This window comes from Lissotriton helveticus, chromosome 12, assembly GCF_964261635.1.
Source record: "Lissotriton helveticus chromosome 12, aLisHel1.1, whole genome shotgun sequence".
Classification (NCBI taxonomy): Eukaryota; Metazoa; Chordata; class Amphibia; order Caudata; family Salamandridae; genus Lissotriton; species Lissotriton helveticus.
In genome coordinates, this window is record NC_136073.1 from 30,722,247 (window position 1) to 30,742,171 (window position 19,925).

General features: G+C 47.2%; 1 protein-coding gene across 4 annotated transcripts in view; it reads right to left on the reverse strand.

Annotated features, from left to right (window-relative positions):
- SENP3 (SUMO specific peptidase 3) overlaps nucleotides 1-19,440 on the reverse strand; it is a 134,678-nt gene extending 115,238 nt beyond the window's left edge. Inside the window, exon 1 of one of the 4 annotated variants that reach the window (XM_078670511.1) lies at nucleotides 19,158-19,440. The gene's annotated coding sequence lies outside the window, so the exon portion shown is untranslated. Of the gene's footprint in view, nucleotides 1-18,701; nucleotides 19,053-19,157 lie in introns of those variants that run through there. The other 3 variants (XM_078670513.1, XM_078670514.1, XM_078670512.1) reach the window with 3 other exon arrangements.
- Between the last annotated feature and the right edge of the window lie 485 nt (nucleotides 19,441-19,925).

The window sequence follows — 19,925 nt, forward strand, 5'->3', positions numbered from 1 at the left end:
GCGCTCTGGACCTGTCGCTCCTATAAATATAGTGTGCGCATCCCTAGAACGCGCGAGGCAGTCGCTGTAGGAAGGTGGGCGCGCGCTCGTGGCCTGTCAGTCGTGGCACGACAGCTAAACGCAGCGGAGTGGTTGGCGAAGAACTAGTGTGGTTCTACAGTGCACTGGGATGCCTCCAGGTAGCCATGCGCTATAAAAGAGTTATTTTCATTTCATTCTAGTCTGCATGTAATACAACAGGCCCCAGTGCTGGCTGTTGCTCCATGGTCACGTGATCTTTCGTTTCCATTGTTGCAGAGGGAATGCGCAGACCTGCAAAATACATACGCGTTGCAGGAAGTGAGGAAGAGCAGGTAAAATATATAATTTTAACTTTTATGTAGAAGTTTCGGCGGAGGGAAGGAAGGCTTACACCCTGGCGATGAATCAAAGCAGCTAGAGCAAGGGAATAAGTTAAAAACCAAGGTGGGGAAAAGATTAGAAATAAGAAGTGGGAGGGGTTGGAAGAATGCGGCCGAGAGCAGGGATACACTTGCGGGAGCAAGCAGGGGTACCATCTGTTTGCAAGTTAATTACAAACAGATGTCGCCAAAGCTCGCTCCAGCAAGGAAATCGCCAAACATGCACACGTTGCCATTGAAAGCAATGCAAAGCGTGCACATTTTTGGGAGAAAAAGAAATTGATTCCAAGAGGTCTCCTTCTATGCAGCGCATGCGCCGTGCATAGGAGAGACCTAAAAATGTGCATACTAGCACCAATACATGTTGCGAAGTGTAGCAATTTACACAAATCTCATTGAGCTTGTAACTCCCCATGCATAGCTATTGGTCTGAAAGTCATTAACCTCATCATGGAGAGTCACTCAAAAGAAGCCAAGTTATCAGTATTTTTACACTTAAAAAAACACAGACAGGAAACAATGTTTTCTGTCTGTATTTATCTGTAAAAATGGAAAACAAAGCCCTAAATATATTATAAACTTTCTTTATGTCTTTCTTAGGTTTACTACAGGCATGCATGCTTGAGTAACAAAAGGGGAGGATCAGTTTCCACGTTTTCTTTGGGAACTGGAGAGTCATGTTTGAGGTTGCCGAAATCACCGGTTAATCTGGAAAGATTAGTAGTTCAAGTTAGGCACAGTGAGCTAGCAAGGATTGGGTTGACAGGCACTGGCACCGTAGAGAGACTCCAACGGCATGCTGTCCTAACACATTTATGCATTACCAGTATGATCTGTGCAACATGGCTCTTCCAGCTTTGGTGAAGTATTTAACAGGTCTACTGAGCAGAACTTGTGCCCTTAGTACCCTATACACCTCTACAGGAGACGTCTGTGGTGTTGGGGATTAATCCTCTGCAGAATTTTTAGGAAATAGCTACATTTTGTCTGTTGATTGTTCAAGGTTGAATCTTTCAAAGGATACACATCTTAATGTTTCCACTCGGTTTCCTTTCCTTTGTTGGTAAATTTTGCGCCACAGCCTATACCTATAGCTGATAATTTCAGACCGTAAGTCCATGCTCGTAGTGGTAGTCCGCGATGGCTATTGATTGGAAATTTTTTATTCTTGGGAACATTTTCCAGCTGTGGATGTTACCGTAAAAAAATTTCAAACATACACTGACGTTGCACCCCCACTCGATACAGAACATACCAGCAGGAAGGAATATCATCTTGTGTTTGGTAGCATACAAAATAGCACCGAGGCTACCTAGTACACGTGCTGGACTATATCCACACAGAACACTCAGCGAGGAGGGAGCCACATGGCTGGTGCTAGCTGGCTATACACCATACCCTAAGGTACAAATTCTCTATGCGAAATAGAAGCTGCCACTATAAAATGGTCTAGTAAGGTTATTTAGACGCTTAACTCAATGGATTACGCATACCCCGATAGCTGTCCCTGCGCAGGCAGCTCTAGCAGGGCAAACAGTTGCCTGCTGTACCACAAATTAGCCTTGTAATTATTAATGCAATTATGGGTAAAATTCCCACAAAATGTGATGAAATACCATTTTGGATTGCTCAACAAATCTGTTTGAAGCAGTGTTTCCCCTTATGGGACCACAAGATAAACATAGAATATTAACTACGTACTTACCCTTTGGGATGGTTCCCCAAATAAGTGCCTGCACCACTTGGGGCGCAGTCTTTACCGCAGTCTGTACCATCATTCATGGTACTCCACCTATGACAGTCTTGCCGGAGGTGCTGAAACAAATACAAAATGAACACAGGGCAGCTTCTGCCCTGGATTTGGGGACAAAAATGAATGGGAAACATTCCTGTGTTCTTCTCAATGATTCTAGCTAACATTAAAGGTAAAGCATTATCTTTGGGTATACACCAACAGCTCATGCTGGTCGCACTAGTTGACCAGGAACGTGAACTACCTATAATTACAGCAGAGAAATACACCTCCATACCTAGTGATAATTTGGGGGTCAGACTAAATAAAACACATCTTGGCAAACTTGGTGCCGACAAGGACACTGCCAAGTAACACACAGAGTTTGTTAAAAAATGATGGGACACACCCAAACCTAATAAAAAAAACTCAGTTTTGAGGATGTTCGGCTTAACCCGAGCCCTCTGACAGACACTAGAACGTACGTGATCGCACAAAATTTAAACCACCTGATAGGTATCAGTATACTGATACTTGTCCTTGTTCCTTTCAAGTCAAGTCAAGTCAAGTCATATAATTTATATAGCGCACTACATACCCAGAGGGTTTCAAGGCGCTTAGGAAGGGGAGGAGGATTACTTGTCAAATATCCACGTTTTAAGTTGCTTTCTGAATGCTAGGTGGTTCTGGGTAAGGCGAAGGTAAGCGGGGAGTGAATTCCATGTTTTAGCAGCCAGGTATGAAAAGGATCTGCCCCCCATGGTGGTCTTGTTGATGCGAGGTACGGTGGCGAGGGCTTGGCTGGAAGAACGTAGTTGGCGGGAGGGGGTGTAGAAGGACAGTCTTGAGTTGAGGCATTCTGGTCCGATGTCGTAGAGTGATTTGTGTGCGTGGGTAAGCAGTCGGAAAGTGATCCTCTTATTGACGGGTAGCCAGTGGAGGTCTTTAAGGTGACCAGAGATGTGTTCGTTGCGTGGGATGTCTAATATGAGCCTGGCTGAGGCGTTTTGGATTCGTTGGAGTTTCTTCTGGAGTTTTGCGGTAGTACCTGCGTAGAGGGTGTTTCCGTAGTCCAGTCGGCTCGTGACTAGAGCGTGGGTGACTGTTTTCCTTGTTTCGGAGGGGATCCAGTGAAATGTTTTTCTGAGCATGCGAAGAATGTTGAAGCAGGAAGAGGATACGGCGCTGACTTGTCTGTTCATTGAGAGTGAAGAGTCCAGGATGACGCCTAGGTTCCGTGCGTGGTCTGTCGGGATGGGTGCTTTTCCGAGGGCTTCCGGCCACCAGGAGTCGTCCCATACAGAGGGGGATGTACCTAAGATGAGGACTTCTGTTTTGTCTGAGTTCAGTTTCAGACGGCTTTGTTTCATCCATTCGGCAACTTCTTTCATTCCTTCGTGTAGGTTAGTTTTGGCGGTGCTGGGGTCGTTGGTGAGAGAAAGGATCAGTTGAGTGTCATCCGCGTAAGAGATGATGTTGAGGTTGTGTTGGCGTGCGATGGCCGCGAGGGGGCTCATGTATACGTTGAAGAGGGTGGGACTGAGTGAGGATCCTTGTGGTACGCCGCAGATGACTTCAGAGGCCTCGGACTTGAATGGTGGAAGGCGGACTCTCTGGGTTCTTCCGGTGAGGAACGAGGTGATCCATTCAAGTGCTTTTCCTTGGATTCCGATGTTATTGAGGCGTTGTAAGAGGGTGCTATGGCAGACTGTGTCGAATGCTGCAGAGAGGTCAAGGAGGATGAGGGCGACTGTGTCTCCATTGTCCAGTAAAGTTCGAATGTCGTCTGTTGCTGCGATGAGGGCGGTCTCAGTGCTGTGTTTTGCTCGGAAGCCAGATTGTGAGGGGTCGAGGGATTTGTTGGCTTCGAGGAAGGCGGCGAGCTGGTTGTTGACAGCTTTCTCGATGACTTTGGCCGGGAATGGAAGAAGCGAGATGGGGCGGTAATTTTTGAGTTCGGTGGGATCCGCTGTGGGTTTTTTCCAGAAGGGCGGTGAGTTCAGCGTGTTTCCAGTCTTCCGGGAAGGTGGCGGAGTTGAAGGAGCAGTTGATGACGTCTCGGAGGTGCGGTGCTATGACGGAGTCTGCTTTGTTGAAGATGTGGTGAGGGCATGGGTCTGTGGGGGATCCTGAGTGGATGGAGTTCATCAGGCGGATGGTGTCCTCAGTGGAGATTGGGTTCCAGTCGTTGAGGGTGTTCACGGGGGGAAGATGATCAGCAAATGGTAGGGTGGGTTGGTTTCCGGGTTGGTTGTCAAAGCTGTTGTGGATGTCTGCAATCTTGTTGTGGAAAAATGAGGCTAGGGAGTCGCAGAGGGTTTGAGAGGGGGTGATGTCGTTGGAGTTGGCCGAGGGATTGGAAAATTCCTTGACGATGTTGAAAAGTTCCTTGCTGTTGTGGGCGTTGTTGTCAAGTCGATCCTTGAATGCTGTTTTCTTGGCTTTTCGGATTAGTTGGTGGTGAGTGCGGGTGGCGTTTTTGAAGGCGTCCTTGGTGCTAGTGGTTGGGTCTTTTTTCCAGGCCTTTTCAAGGGAGCGGCAGACTTTCTTGGACTTCTTGAGATCATCGTTGAACCATGAGGCCTTCTTGCTGCCAGGTTTGCTTTGACGTTTTTTCAGTGGTGCTAAGGTGTCGGCGGTGTTGGATAACCATAGGGTGAGGTTGGCGGCGGCTTCGTTAGCGTTAGAAGAGAGGGCTGGGGTGTTTTGAAGGAGCGATGCGGAGATTTGGTCCGGGGTGATTTTGTTCCAGTTTCTTTGCAGGGTGGGTTGGAGGTGGATGCTGGGTTTTGGTTTGTTGTAGGTGAAGTGAACGCAGCTGTGGTCAGTCCAGAGGAGGTTCGTAGTGTGGCTGAAGGAGACATGATTGCTGGATGTGAAGATGGGGTCGAGTGTGTGACCTGCGATGTGGGTGGGGGAAGTGACTAGTTGTTTAAGTCCGAGGTTGGCGAGGTTGTCCAAGAGGGTGGCGGTGTTGCGGTCGTTGATCTTTTCAAGGTGAAAGTTGAGGTCTCCCAGAAGGATGTAGTCTTTGGAGGGGAGCGCGTGTGGGGTGATGAAGTCCGTGAATTTTGCGCGGGGACCTGGTGGTCTGTAGAGGAGGGTGCCTCAGAGTGGTTTTGGGGTCGATGTGGATCTGGAAGTGAAGGTGTTCGGAGTTAGCGAGGTTGGCGTCAGAACTGGTTGAGATGCGGATTGATTTCTTATGGACGATAGCGATTCCTCCTCCTGTGTGGCTGGTACGGTCTTTGCGAGTGATCTTATAGTCTTCAGGAATGGTGATGTCTGGTGCGGAGGAAGCATTCATCCATGTTTCCGTTAGGAAGGCGATGTCCGGAGAAGTGGTGTCTAGTAGATTCCATAGGTCAATGGCGTGTCTGTGGACCGAGCGGGTGTTGAGAAGGATGCATTGTAGGTGGTTGGGGTCGGGAATCTGTGGTGTGGTCGTAGCGGAGATGTTGTTGGTGCCGATGAATTTGCATGAGAAGCAGGAGAAAGGTCCATGGGTGTGTCCAGGGGCGGCTTGGACGCAGTTGGGGGCGCGACCGGGGTTAAGGGCTAGGAGGGTGGCGGCATCGTAGGTAATCCGGGAAGGCTGGGCAAGGCGAGGGGCAGGGGGACTGGCGCTGGGCGCGGTCCAGGCGCGGACGGGCGTAGACGGGCTTACCTTTGGCGCACCTTCGGCGCGGATGGGGCGCGGTCGCTGCGCGTGGACGCTGCGCGTAGGGTCAATGGTCATATATGGATGGTGGAGGGGGCGGAGCGTGGGAGGGGCGGCTGGGAGGCGTGAGCGAGGTGGAGGGAGGGCTCTGGTCAGCTAGAAGATGGCCGCAACAACAATAACAAACAAGGAGCAATGGAGCGCTAAAGTAACAGGGACTGTCACAGTGGGAGCGGGTTCAAGCGCGGAGACGAAGCGCTATGCAAATAATGTTTCACTCTCGAGTTATGCCCAGTCACAACAATTACATGCCACAATTCAATGCACAGCGAACACAAAATATAATTACAGTAATGCTCAGCAGCTTATGTAGACAATCAACGCGCTATGTAAATAATATGGCGAAGGTGCGCGCTAGCGGCAATGCCAAGGCAGGGAAAGGCGCTACGATACCACCAGTGATGCGTGCAGGAGGGAGTGAGGTGAGCGACCACTCGCTTTGGAGGCAAGATGATCAGGATTCATCGGATAAACGACAGACAGGATGGTGTGCAGATAGGAGTACATGAAACTGAATAAGGACTCCACGCTCGTCTGACGCAAAGATAAACAAGAAAGAGAAACGTCCTCAGTTTAAACACCGATTTCAGAAAAAGAAGAACACTGAGAACTCTCCTCCAGAACAGGATGTGGGCGGTGACTCTTCGACAGCGCGGCAGAGATCAGTATGGTGCACCAGAATCTTCAGGAGTTTCTGGCGGCGAATGCAACTGAAATATATTATCATTGAAACCCCAGATAGGTACGTAGGCGCTCCAGATAGATTATATGATTTGGATATACAAATTGTGGGTGACCAAGCACACCATACATGTATTATTCTGGGAACATTTAATTACATTCTCTTAGCAGAGGTCGATCGACCCCCTGGAGATTGGACACAAATCCCCACAAGGTGAGGCTGTAATAATACCGTCATTTTCTGGGCTTCTACCTAAGTAAGTCAAAAAAGCCTACGAATCTCAATGGGATATTGCACAAGCCCCAGTGTTATACCACAAACATGTCTGAGATATGCCTCTCCTTAAAGTCCAGCCCACAAGTGTAAGCAGAATACCAAACTAAACGAGAAGCTAAAGCTCCAGTCCAAGATACACTCTCACTATTAGAATAACAGGGTGTCACTGAGCATTGTATTTCCCAAATGAACTCCCTTCTTTTTCCATTGGTTAAGCCTGACCACTCCTATCGTCTTATCTGAGACTAAAGAAATGTAAACAATCATACACGCCCATTTGCAACACAAAATACGCATAGTAAGGCACTTAACAGACTAATAAATATAAAACACTGATCTTTACAACGGGTTTTTCTGCCAGAATATAGCACCTGAAAGTAGGGATTGGACTGCCTTCTTTGTGCTAGGCTCTCAATGTCGCTTTTGCTGACTCCCCATGGGGTAGAATAGTACGGGACTGTTTGCTGCATTCATTGTGTCAATTCTACGTGCTATTGAACCAGAAGCATTGTCCTACATAGATATCTACCTTACAGACAATTAATTAAATACACATTTAGCTAAAGTGGATCGCATAATATTGGGATTTGAGGACTATGGCTACAAATTCAACTTTAAGAAATCTTATAAAGCTTTTCTAAGTGCCCTGTTTCTGGGATGCAAACTTACCCATGAGGGAAAGAGCCTTGCACCACACTTCCTAGAGAAGTGTGCTCTGTTACCACCAAATACACTTTTAAAAAACATCCTCACTCCGATTCCTAAATTTGGGCAGAACTTACAGTCGCGCCACGATACTCAAGAGTAATTCTGCGCGTTACAAATTCCATATAACATAACATTTCTGACTATGCACAACACATTAAACAATTATATTAATTCATCCTGACTTTTCCAGTTTACATTGAACATCAGCTCATATAGACATACTCCGATCACTGCAATCTGACTTGCTTGCAACACAACAGCTATTTGTCAATACCACAAACCTTGGCCCTCCAAATAGTTTTGGGTGCCATTGGCTTTACATAGGTCACCTTTAGCAAAGGTGAAACTGTGCCAATAGCATAAATCACATTTATATTCCAAAGCGGAAATGCGTTTTTTGACTGAAAAAATCCTGACTGCAGTTCAAATGACTGTCATTAAAGAGAGGCCACTTGTAGAAGGGAAACACATTGTCGTTACTCCCATTCTAGCCTTAGAGGCTGTCACAAAAGCAAGTGTCCCTAAAGCGAAAGCCTTACATCCACGTTGGATACAATGGGCTACATCCTTAACAGCTACAGACTGACTGCCTTTTTATCCCAGTTTCTAAACAAAATTTCTGCAATAATGTCTATTGCATGCCTAGCAATTTTTTTCCTCTTAAGCAGTATAAATATATCGTTTATAATGATGGCGCAGCCCCAGCCTGCGACAGGCACCAAGCACTAATATTCAGCGGTGCGCGCTACTGTTCACAGTGAGATGTTGAATGGTAAGTTCCAAACACAAAAAATCATGCAAGCAATCCATTGGTGACTGTGCTGCACAGTTGGCTGAACTAAAAGCAGTCATTCTGGCACCAGATATTTCGGATCCTGAATTCCCCACTCTTACAGGGTGTGATTTGTATTACTGTGTCCAGTCTCAATGATCATTTACATTATTGGCACCAGAATGGTTTCAGAGATTCTAAAGGAATAACTATAACGCATAAACTGCTTTGGATGAAGGTAGTGGACCTCACAAATAGGTTTTAGCATTCATGTAATTCATAAATTGAGTCATTAGTGTGTTGAAATAGATGCTGCTGGTAAGTCTTTTACAGATAAAGTTACCAAATATGCAGTTTCGACTGCGACAGTTGCTGCGATTACTCGTTTTCATATTTATTTTGTATTTAAAAGGTTTTATATAGCGCCAGCTGGACCCAAGAGTATCAGAGCGCTTTACAGGATTTGGTAACACAGAATTACAGAATAACTTAGTACATTGAGAAATGAGGCAGGGCAATTAGAAATTTTAAGAACGTTTTAAATTAGGAAGATCTAAATCAAATAACAGATAGAAAATAGTAGAGCTGGAAGACGGTAAAGATTATATAGTGTGTGAGAAGATGTGGAGGCGAGAGAGTGAAGGACAATTGTGGAGGGTGCGGGATAGGTGGAAAGCAGGTGGCAGGAGGTGGGTATTATCAGAAAAAGAAAAAGGGGGGGTGTCGGTGGGTGTTCGAGATGAAAGAAAGGAATGGGAGGAGGGAGGGAGTGAAACTAAGTAAAGGGAGGCCAGTATTGACAGTGTAAGGGGGAGGAATTCGTAGCCAGTGAAAATAAATTAAGAACCCCAGTATTTATTGAGAAGGAGCAGCTTAAGGTCTTTTTTAACGCAGGGTTAGGAGGGGTTGCAACGTAGATCTTTGGGAAGGGCATTCAAGACGGAGGGCGCATTAACAGAGAAAGAGCAAGACTGTGTTGATTTCTTTTTTAACAGAGGAGGGACAAGGATAAGAGCGTTAGTGCTCCTCATTGTTCTAGTACAGCCTGCTTTTTAGGTCTCGCCTGTCGATGCGCATGCGCATCGAGCAAGCGAGACTATAGGGGCTCATCGACTCTTTATCTAACTTGCAAGGAATCGTGGCGATTCCTTGCAGTGCCCGTGACTTTTAAGCTCAATGCGCATGTGCATTGAGCTTAAAAGCGCGTGCACAGCCGCCCGCATTCCTCCGACACCTTTGAAGTGAAGCTTAGCTTCACTTCAAAGGCCCGGCTTCTTCACACCCACATGCCGCTCTGCCCCGCTCCGCCCCCTCCCCTGAGTCATCCTGCCTGCCCAGACTTCTCCTCCCCCCTACTTACATCCCGCTTTCACTTGTTTTACTTACTCTTGTCCCATATACACATATTCCTTTGGATAAGCTATGTAGCGCCCGCCTCCAACAGCCCCACACGTTCTCGGGGGGAAGCTGACATTATCTCCGCTCTTTGTTTACACTGGGAATTCTCGTTCCCATGGTTATCATGACTCGCCACAGGCCCGTCAATCGGCATGCCGAACGTTCTTTGTAACACGCAGACCGACCAGCCGATTTGAATCGTGTATGACGGGGCACGTCGACGGGAGTCTCTCCTCGTTTTCACCATTGACATTTTACCCCATCACACGTTGCTTTCCATTACTCTTCCAATATAAAGAATCTCCCTACTGAGCCAATGGATGACACACCTCTCCAGAGGCGACACGCTCACACGCTTTGGGATCTGCTAACACTGCAGGACCCGGCGCCCACCAGCCCCCTCGCACCCCTTGTGAAGGGATATGTTGGGCATTGCTGCTGGTTCGTTCCAGCATTGACATGCCTTACTTTGCACTCATGCCCAAGTGCGCTTTTTTTTGTTTGTTATTTACCGGCCCCCGTTCACGCATGCACACCATTTGGTAACGTGCATTCCGCAATGTGTGCATTACTTTTGCATCATCTCCCATTGTCCCCATCTCCGGCCCACCCCATCATGCACACCACGAAGATCGGCTAATCCGTTTTAAATTGTACCACCTTTCTTCATACTTAGATCTCTATTATGTATATACCTTTCCCTGTTCACCCATGTATAACGTATTGAGGGCCTTTCTCGGCTAGGACTTTAGACCTACGGAGTTGCCGGCCGCTCTACACTCATTGTCCTCCACTTTTTGATGTCTCTGATATTCCATATGTATTATCATGCCTCTCTTACTATGCTTTTAATACTATTCAGACCAATTTTGAGCGCATCTCCTTCTTTCTTCTGACATCATTTCAACACCCTTTTGAGACCTTCCCACATGCGCCACCTCTGTTAGCACCATGATTCGAGCTCCCATCTATGCTCTTTTTTGTTGCTCAAGAAGCTCTCTAGTACCATGCTTACACATCTTCCTTGTTCCACAACAGTTCCATGCATGAGGCCCTTATCAAGGCGGCCCTCCAGAACTATTGGATGCATCATTACTCACCGCTGCTAACCCAAGCATAACGGGTTCCGTCTAGAGATAGACCTACCACGTATGGTTCCTCACCACATTGGACATTTAGACACACACGGAAGATGGGATGCAGCGACCCTCAACCCCTCACTCACCCTCAACCCCTCACCCTCAACCCCTCATCCTCAACCCCTCACCCTCACTCACCCTCACTCACCCTCAACCCCTCACCCTCACTCACCCTCACCCTCACTCACCCTCAACACCTCACCCTCAACCCCTCACTCACCCTCAACCCCTCACCCTCACTCACCCTCAACCCCTCACCCTCACTCACCCTCAACCCCTCACCCTCACTCACCCTCAACCCCTCACCCTCACTCACCCTCAACCCCTCACCCTCAACCCCTCACCCTCACTCACCCTCAACCCCTCACCCTCACTCACCCTCAACCCCTCACCCTCACTCACCCTCAACCCCAACCCCTCACTCACCCTCGACCCCTCCCCTTCGACCCCTCCCCCTCAACCCCTCACTCACCCTCACTCACCCTCACCCTCACTCACCCTCACCCTCACTCACCCTCACCCTCACTCACCCTCACCCTCACTCACCCTCACCCTCACTCACCCTCACCCTCACTCACCCTCAACCCCTCACCCTCACTCACCCTCACTCACCCTCACCCTCACTCACCCTCACTCACCCTCACTCACCCTCACTCACCCTCAACCCCTCACCCTCACTCACCCTCACCCACCCTCACTCACCCTCACTCACCCTCAACCCCTCACCCTCACCCACCCTCAACCCCTCACTCACCCTCAACCCCTCACCCTCACTCACCCTCAACCCCTCACCCTCACCCACCCTCAACCCCTCACCCTCACTCACCCTCAACCCCTCACCCTCACCCCCTCACCCTCACTCACCCTCACCCTCACTCACCCTCACCCTCACCCTCACTCACCCTCACTCACCCTCACCCTCACTCACCCTCACTCACCCTCACCCTCACTCACCCTCACCCTCACTCACCCTCACCCTCACCCACCCTCAACCCCTCACCCTCACTCACCCTCAACCCCTCACCCTCACTCACCCTCAACCCCTCACCAACACTGAAACCCTCAATCACCCTCACTCTTACTCTCACTCACACTCTACACCTCAGCCTCACCCTCACCCCCTCACCCCCTCACCCCCTCACCCTCAACCCCTCACCCTCAACCCCTCACCCCCTCACCCTCAACACCTCACCCTCAACCCCTCACCCTCAACCCCTCACCCTCAACCCCTCACCCTCAACCCCTCACCCTCAACCCCTCACCCTCAACACCTCACCCTCAACACCTCACCCTCAACACCTCACCCTCAACACCTCACCCTCAACACCTCACCACCTCACCCTCAACACCTCACCCTCAACACCTCACCCTCAACACCTCACCCTCACTCACCCTCACTCACCCTCACTCACCCTCACTCACCCTCACTCACCCCACCCTAACTCACAATCACCCTCACTCACCCTCACTCACTCTCACTCACCCTCAACCCCTCACTCACCCTCAACCCCTCACCCTCACTCACCCTCGACCCCTCACCCTCACTCACCCTCGACCCCTCCCCCTCGACCCCTCCCCCTCAACCCCTCACCCTCCCTCACTCACCCTCACTCACCCTCACTCACCCTCACCCCCTCACCCTCACTCACCCTCACTCACCCTCACCCTCACTCACCCTCACCCTCACTCACCCTCAACACCTCACGCTCACACAGTGCAATAGGTCTCAGAGGATTTTTAGTTAAAGCTTTTACAATTGTTTATGGCTTTTTTGATTTGTAATTCTTTAGCATTGGCTACAAGAAATAAAAATGCTAAAGATTTACAACAAAAAACCCATAAACAATTCTAAAAGCACTAACTCTAATGCTGCGAGACCTATTGCATTTCCAATGCTTGTTGAAGTTTGTCAGAGAGGTAAGATGGGGAATTTTGATGAAGGGATTTGTGTGCGATGCAGGTGATCTTGTAGGTGGATCGGCCTTCGATCGGAAGCCATTTAAGGTTTTTGAGAACAGGGGCGATGTGATCATAACGCTTACAGCCAGTAATAAGCCTGGCAGCGAGGTTAAGAATGTATTTGAGAGGGGTTAGTGGACTTTAGGGGTACCAGCAAGAGTGGCGTTACCGTAATCAATTCTAGACAGGACTGATTGTACAACTGATTTAAAGTCATCTGCTGGAATAGAGGGTTCAATTTTTTTAAGGTGGTGTGGTGTGAAGAGAGCATTCATATGAAGGTAAATGACTAAACTGGCTGCCGTTCATGCTATATGCAAAAGCACCCCTTTGTCAAGAAGCTTTCCAGCTAAATGTACTTATAATTTGAGCGAACAAAATGCTCTTGTCGCTAAAATTGCAAGAGTTGGTGATCATGTGATTCCTAACCAAGACTAGAATTAGTGATAGCTGCACATGAAGGTGTTGCATCTGCACATGCAGCAGCCATAATTTCCTTATTACAACAGCATTATTGTTGGCATGGCTTATATTAACAGGCCAAGAAATATGTCAATTGTTGTGACATTTGTCAACAGATTAAATGTTGCATCGTGTCTCGCCCCCTGCAGACACCTGTTGATTCCAACAAACCTTGAAGCTGCATTTATTTGCACCACTCTGGTCCTCTTAATTCGGAAGGAGCGATTAAATTTATCCTACTTGCAGTTGATTCATGCTTGAGATTCCTCTGGGTGTGGCCACAACGTTATCAAAGGTTTGCAAGTCTTTATCGGGACACATTAATGCACTTCATTCCACTCAAACCAGGGCCCAGTTGATTCATGCTTGAGATTCCTCTGGGTGTGGCCACAACGTTATTAAAGGTTTGCAAGTCTTTATCGGGACACATTAATGCACTACATTCCACTCAAACCAGGGCCCTGCTTTCGCCTCAAAAGCATATAGGGATTCTAGGGCTTCCCAGGGTATAAAAGTGCATTGCTCCTCTTCCTACCATACTGATGGAAATTTGGTGGTTGAGAGGACAAACTGACTTAAAGCGATCCTTAACAGCTAGAGTATTAGGTTCAGGGCGTAGCTGGATTCATCACTTATATGTGGTACAAAGAGCACTTCATAATTTCCCTAAAAGATCTTTGGGTGGCCGGACTCCACTAGGTCCTCTTTGGCATCAAAATTTATGTTACGGACATCATGCCGGAAGCCACACACTTTGACGTAAATGATCATTCGGTCTTACAGGATTTTAAAAACGTTTGCGACGGCCAAACTAACGAACAGTTGAAAACATCTATCTCTGACGAAATCAAGGAGCAACCAGAGCCTTCTGGATAAATTCCAAAATTAGGGATCTCGTTCGAGAGAATATTGCGGTGAAAAAGGAATATGGCCCATGATAACGTGCACTGGTACCAGTCCTTTGCATTCAAGGTACAAGAACCCTACTATTGCCACTGCTCGCTGGTTGTAAAGACAATCGTTTTGTCTCCATTGATAAAGTAAAGTGACATTATGTGGCTGATTCTAAACAGTAGGCTCCAAGGATTCCATGGTAGCTCCCCAACTTCTCTCTCTACCTTACAGGACTTTCCTCTACAGCTTGTGAGCTCCATACGACGGAAGTGAGCACTTTACTTGCTACTGCATTTCATGCAGATAATGATCCACCCTTCATGGAATCTACCAGTTTTCTTGCTACACCTGGGGTTCATGTTTTTACCCCAAACTGCTTTTGGGTATTTTGTGGGCATAGATCTTTCATCCGACTCAACAGTTCCACTGTTCTAGACACACTGCCTGCACAGGACCCTGTTTTCCTTCCATGGTTGACACACGTATCTGGTCCCTCCTTCTTGCTAATAGCTCAATACCTTCCTGGACGCTCTGCCACAGTTGAGGCATTTACGCCTCAACTCTTCTTCACATAAACCCAAAAGCGACCTGGCTCTTGTCAACATTTCATCTGTTCCAGTAACTGATCATGGATGTCAAAGAATTACCAGAAACTGAACTATACAATTGATTCATATCAAATGCTAGCAAGGTTTGGCCTCTACAGAGCTAGAGGGGAGACGAAAGGTAATGCCCGTATTTTTTTATAATGCCTAACGCCGCAGTACCTACCAATATGTGTTTGCACTAATCCATTTGACTGCTGAGCTGGAAAGCCCAATTGATTCATTTAGACTGGTGAGTAGTGTCTTTTCAGCTGCATCGTGTGCTGCAGTATGATCCAAAACGATAAAAGCAACAGAAGACTAGTTGTCAAAAATTGCCATGAGAAAACCCCCTGAGATACATTTACATTCTAAACTTCTGCTGGCTATAAACCCAGATACTGTTTGCGAAGTAGATCATTTGGTCCAATAAGCCCCTGGCTTACATTATACCCGAAATCCGGGATTGGGGTAGAAGGTTTGAAAATAGCTGGCAAGTGGTTAGATTATTGGGGTTTGTAGGATGATTAATTCCAGCTCTGTCCTACTATGCGGAAAGGTTCAGGATTTTACTCTGTAAGAGGGATTAATCCACACCCTCTAACATTCAGCAGCTGCACTGAGCAAATACAGCAACTAAACTACTGTGGACAGTACAAATAATTATTCTGGGCTTTGGATCAACCCATCACTGATTGAATTTCTTGCTACTCGCAATTTCATACATCTTAATTGATGGCTTTCCTTCTCATGTCTCCCTACCCTACAGCACAGCTTCTTTACCATCCTGGTTATTGGATAACTTGTATCCTTCCAATGCTCACATTCAAGAACTAATTTTTAAGTCAAGACTACTAGACCGTGCATGCAGACTGCTGCAAATATTGTTAACTTACAGTGGGCTTACAGCCTGCCATTATTTACTATTGTTTGGTTTCATTGTCACTCATATGCTTGCTTCTAGGAGGTTATCTTTTGGAATCGGTCTGCACTTTTCTAACACTTGTGCGTGTAGCGACATCCACCTTGCGGAAACGAGCAGCAGCGCGCAGGGGGCCATCTGTTTCTAATTAGCGTGGCCATGCTTGTTTACATTTGCCTGTCTTGCGGTCACTTTCACGCCGTGCTTGTTTAAAGAGTGTAAACACTGCTCGTTTGACCGGAAATAGCGTCTGCAAGGCTGCTGGGACTCCCAACAAAACTGCGCCACGAGCATTGCAAATAGAGTGCAAAAATTACAGTCGGGAGCCTTCTTTCAAACCGGAGCGCCTTATTCTTCTTTCTCTTGCCTCAAATGAGTCTCAAAGCATTTTTAGCAAACATACACCTGGCTGTAACTGTTCATTTATTTGGACTCTTATTTTACTATAAAATCATGTGTGATTAGACCTTGTGAGCTCACACTAACAGCAGGTGGTGATCAGAAGGTTAAAGTTCGAATCCAGGTGAGCCCGTTCGTCCTTCCGTCATAATACTTTATGTATAGCGCTTAGCTGTGCAGAACTGCGTCTGTAGCGCATAAGACAATGTATCACTAGACACATTACCGTCTAGTGGTATATAACAAACTGCAGGCAATGCTTGCCTTCAGCAAAAATATTGATTTAGCGAACACCTGTGCCAGAACTCATTTCTGCCACACATTTTCTATAAAAGTATACGTACAGCCTTGCTCCTTTACTACTATATTATAGATCGAATTGGCATATTTCATACACCGGAGGCCCTGACTTCACTGGCAAGGGAGAGCTATAAGGGTCATGGGCTCGAAGACCGGCTTGTCAGTTTTACTTCCAGGAATATGCGCAAAATAACAACAGCTGGCTTCTAAAACAATCGGGTTTAAAGTATTCAACATGCGTACAAGTTCTTTCGTTTTTTTCTGGTGCGACTAACTGCAAACCGTGTATAAAATCTAGACTAGAGTAACGCCAAGAATTCACATCAAAGGAACCGAGAGGCTGGCTGTCTGTGCCCCCTCCAACACAGACTGTCATTGGCAGGCACCACCCATCCAGGTTTGCTAGTGTCGTGGTATACCAGCAAGGTCACCAGACTAAGACGGCAGGGGAGAACCAAAGTATGCAGCAGGGTTGACTACATTATGTGGCAAAAAAAGTTATGCCTCACATTTTGTGATAGCATCACTTCATTATTTTGTTATTTTTCTTCTTGTGTTAACACTGTTTGGGTAAACATTTCACCTCATTAATACCAGGTTAACACCAAAACACATCAATAAGAAACTTACAGTTGACTAGTCACTCTTTGTGAATCGCCTTCCACTGCCAACACCTGTTGCTGTATTGTAGTAATTATTGATCTGTTTGAGTTAGAATTTTTTTGTGTAATAATGTGCAGTTTATGCAGAAAATGATGGATTATGTGGCAACATTCATAATTATGCGGAAAGTGCCACAGGATACGAGATATTTCGCTGTTTATGCTCTATAACATAGCTTTACAACATTGGCAAAGCCAATAACTCTAGCTAAACACTTATATGGTTTTAAAGGCGAGACCTATTGGCTATGCCAATGCTGGTTTTTGTTGCTGCAATTCAACGTTAGCAAACACTTTTCCTTTTAATCAAAGGTGTACAATACGGGAGATGGGTATCTGTTGGAATGGCAAATGAGCCACGCAAATTAGGTTTAGATGCAAAATATAAAGACATGCTACTTTTGGGGGTGGGAATTAAGGGCCATTATGTGGCTTGATAAGCGTCGGAGAGAAAGTTAAAAAAGCATAATAAATAGCAGTTCTAGAAATGCTGCATTTTAGCCCCTCACCTATCCACCATTATTACTGTGAAATCTGAAGTACCGTAGTGTGAACAGTTTAGTTTCATTGGTTGTTTCCTTATATTAAGGTACCAAGCGTGTTCCATGTAGGCAAGTTGATTTAAACATCCATGATGATCACTGTATGCACCCTCTACACATTCCTTTGATAACATGTTGGTTTTACTATGACTCGCCTTCTGCATAGCTGCCAGGGTTTCAGACTCTTATGTGACATTTTCATATTTTCAGTGTAATTATCAGTGACATTCAACGACTGAGGGGCACTTTTTCACAAGCAAAATCAAGCAATGAAGACAAGAGAAACAAATATCAGAAATTACACCCAACAAAAAGCCCTAAAATATCTTGAAACTGCTTCAAACCCTGGAAATGAAAGGTTAAGGTACTGATACAAAACTATTTTCTGCCTAGACGATATAAAAGTAATTAAATCGTAAAACGTCTCACACCCCCCATGACAATGCACTTTATTGTGCTCCAACTGGTAAGCACATGCTAGAGAGATGAAATGATCAGAGGGTAGAAATGTTGTTGTTCCAGCAGGTGCAAAATAAATCATATAAGTACAGTATTTTTTTGGGGGGGGGGGGGGGGGGGGGAGGGGTGAGGGTTCCCAATGCTTCCACATCCCTACTCTCAAACTATTCCGAACACTAGAGGGCTGCTTTATTTATTTATTTTGTGGAGTTTTATATAGCGCGAACTAGACCCGAACCGAATCAGGTATCAGAGCGATTTACATAGCACCAGTTACGTTACATGAGGACGGACACACATTCATTTTAGGCACGGGGAGATTAAGTGATTTGCCCAGAATCACAGGAGGTTTTTGGCGAGGTCCGAGGTCGAGCGCCCTAGTCGTTAGGCCAGCTCCTCTCCCCTATCTGCATCACTATTCTTGACCCACCGGCCAGACATCAACCTTACTCTCCAACGTTGCACCTCATCACACTTTGCCGTCAAACCAATGCCTACCAGCCGCTACTTCTTCAGCTGCCCACCGATACCACCAACCACTCACTCCTTATTCACAAACAGCAATCAACAAGTTACAACTGAGACAAGGGTGTTGCTATTGACATGGGAATACTCATCTAACTTGAACTGCCATTGATATGCACTGAACCTCAAGTATCGTGAAATGTCTGGAAGACACTGGTACTTACTTAGTTTACTAAAATAAAGAAATTATGGACACTAAATGAGGATCAACTGGTGTTGCACAGTCCCTGCCAAAAAGCATCAACACCTCTGCTTTGTCGCTTTCCTGCTACAACGCCAGCCCTAGGGGGTCTCAATAGCAGCTGTCATCTCAAAGTCTGGAGGAAGGCACTTATGCCCCCCCTTTTTCCAATCACCCCTGCGAGGGGAGGGGCCTCTGATATTTTACCATCACAACAAAGTTGCAACTCCTCCAGGTTTTCCCAGCCCCCCTCCCCCAGGGGCGTCTCTTCCCACCATGCCCCCTTTCCCCCCGGGTAATCTCACTTTCCTCCATCAAACAGGACACCTGTCGGGAACGGTTAGAGGCGAGGCGAGGCGAGGCGAGGCGAGGCGAGGCGAGGCGAGGCCCCCCCCCCCCCCCCCCCTCCCTCCCCCCCCCTCGGGTACTGGCCGCTCACCTCTCCCGGTCACGCGCCCCTCCTCACTTCCTCCTCCTTCATCCCCCGCGCGCCGTCCTCTTCCTCCGGGGGGACCTCGCACGGCCTACCGAGGCGACCCTCGTCCGCCGCTTCGGTTCCTGCCCTGGCCCTCCGCGCGGCCCCCTGAGCAGCGTCTCCCCCTTTTTTTGTTACCCCCTTTCTCTGTCTCCAGCCCTCACGGCCGCCGTCGCCGTTCCGGCGTCACACGCGCGCGACCACGATGGGCAAAAAGCGACCGGGAGGCCAGACGGATATAAGCGTCGACGACGGACAAAGATAACGGAAGGTGACGGCCATGTTAGATGAGATAAGCATCCGTACAATATTAGCAACTTTCGGGGATTTTGCTATCAGACAATATGTGATCTTCTTCACTAGTCTTTATTTTTCCTCTTTTCGTAACTATTTATAAAATCTCACACTTATTTAGAAAATGCTGTAGAAATATTTCGCACCCAACGTGAGGCTATTTGTAATGTTTAGATTTTTGTCACTCGTCATAATTTTAATAAACTCATTTTCACGTGATGTAATTTCTCTCCTCGCAGTTTTGAAATTGAATTTTACATGTAGACGAAGATGTACTTCTTTCCAAGATGTACACCCCTTTACGTTGAGATTCAGTTGTAAAGACCGTTGGCTTTCTCCTGGTCGTCCGTCTTCTGTTTCTGAAGTAGCGACCTGGCGGGAGACGCGGGCGGTGCAGACAGGCGTATGGAAATCCAGCCAAGAGGTCCCCGCCTTTAT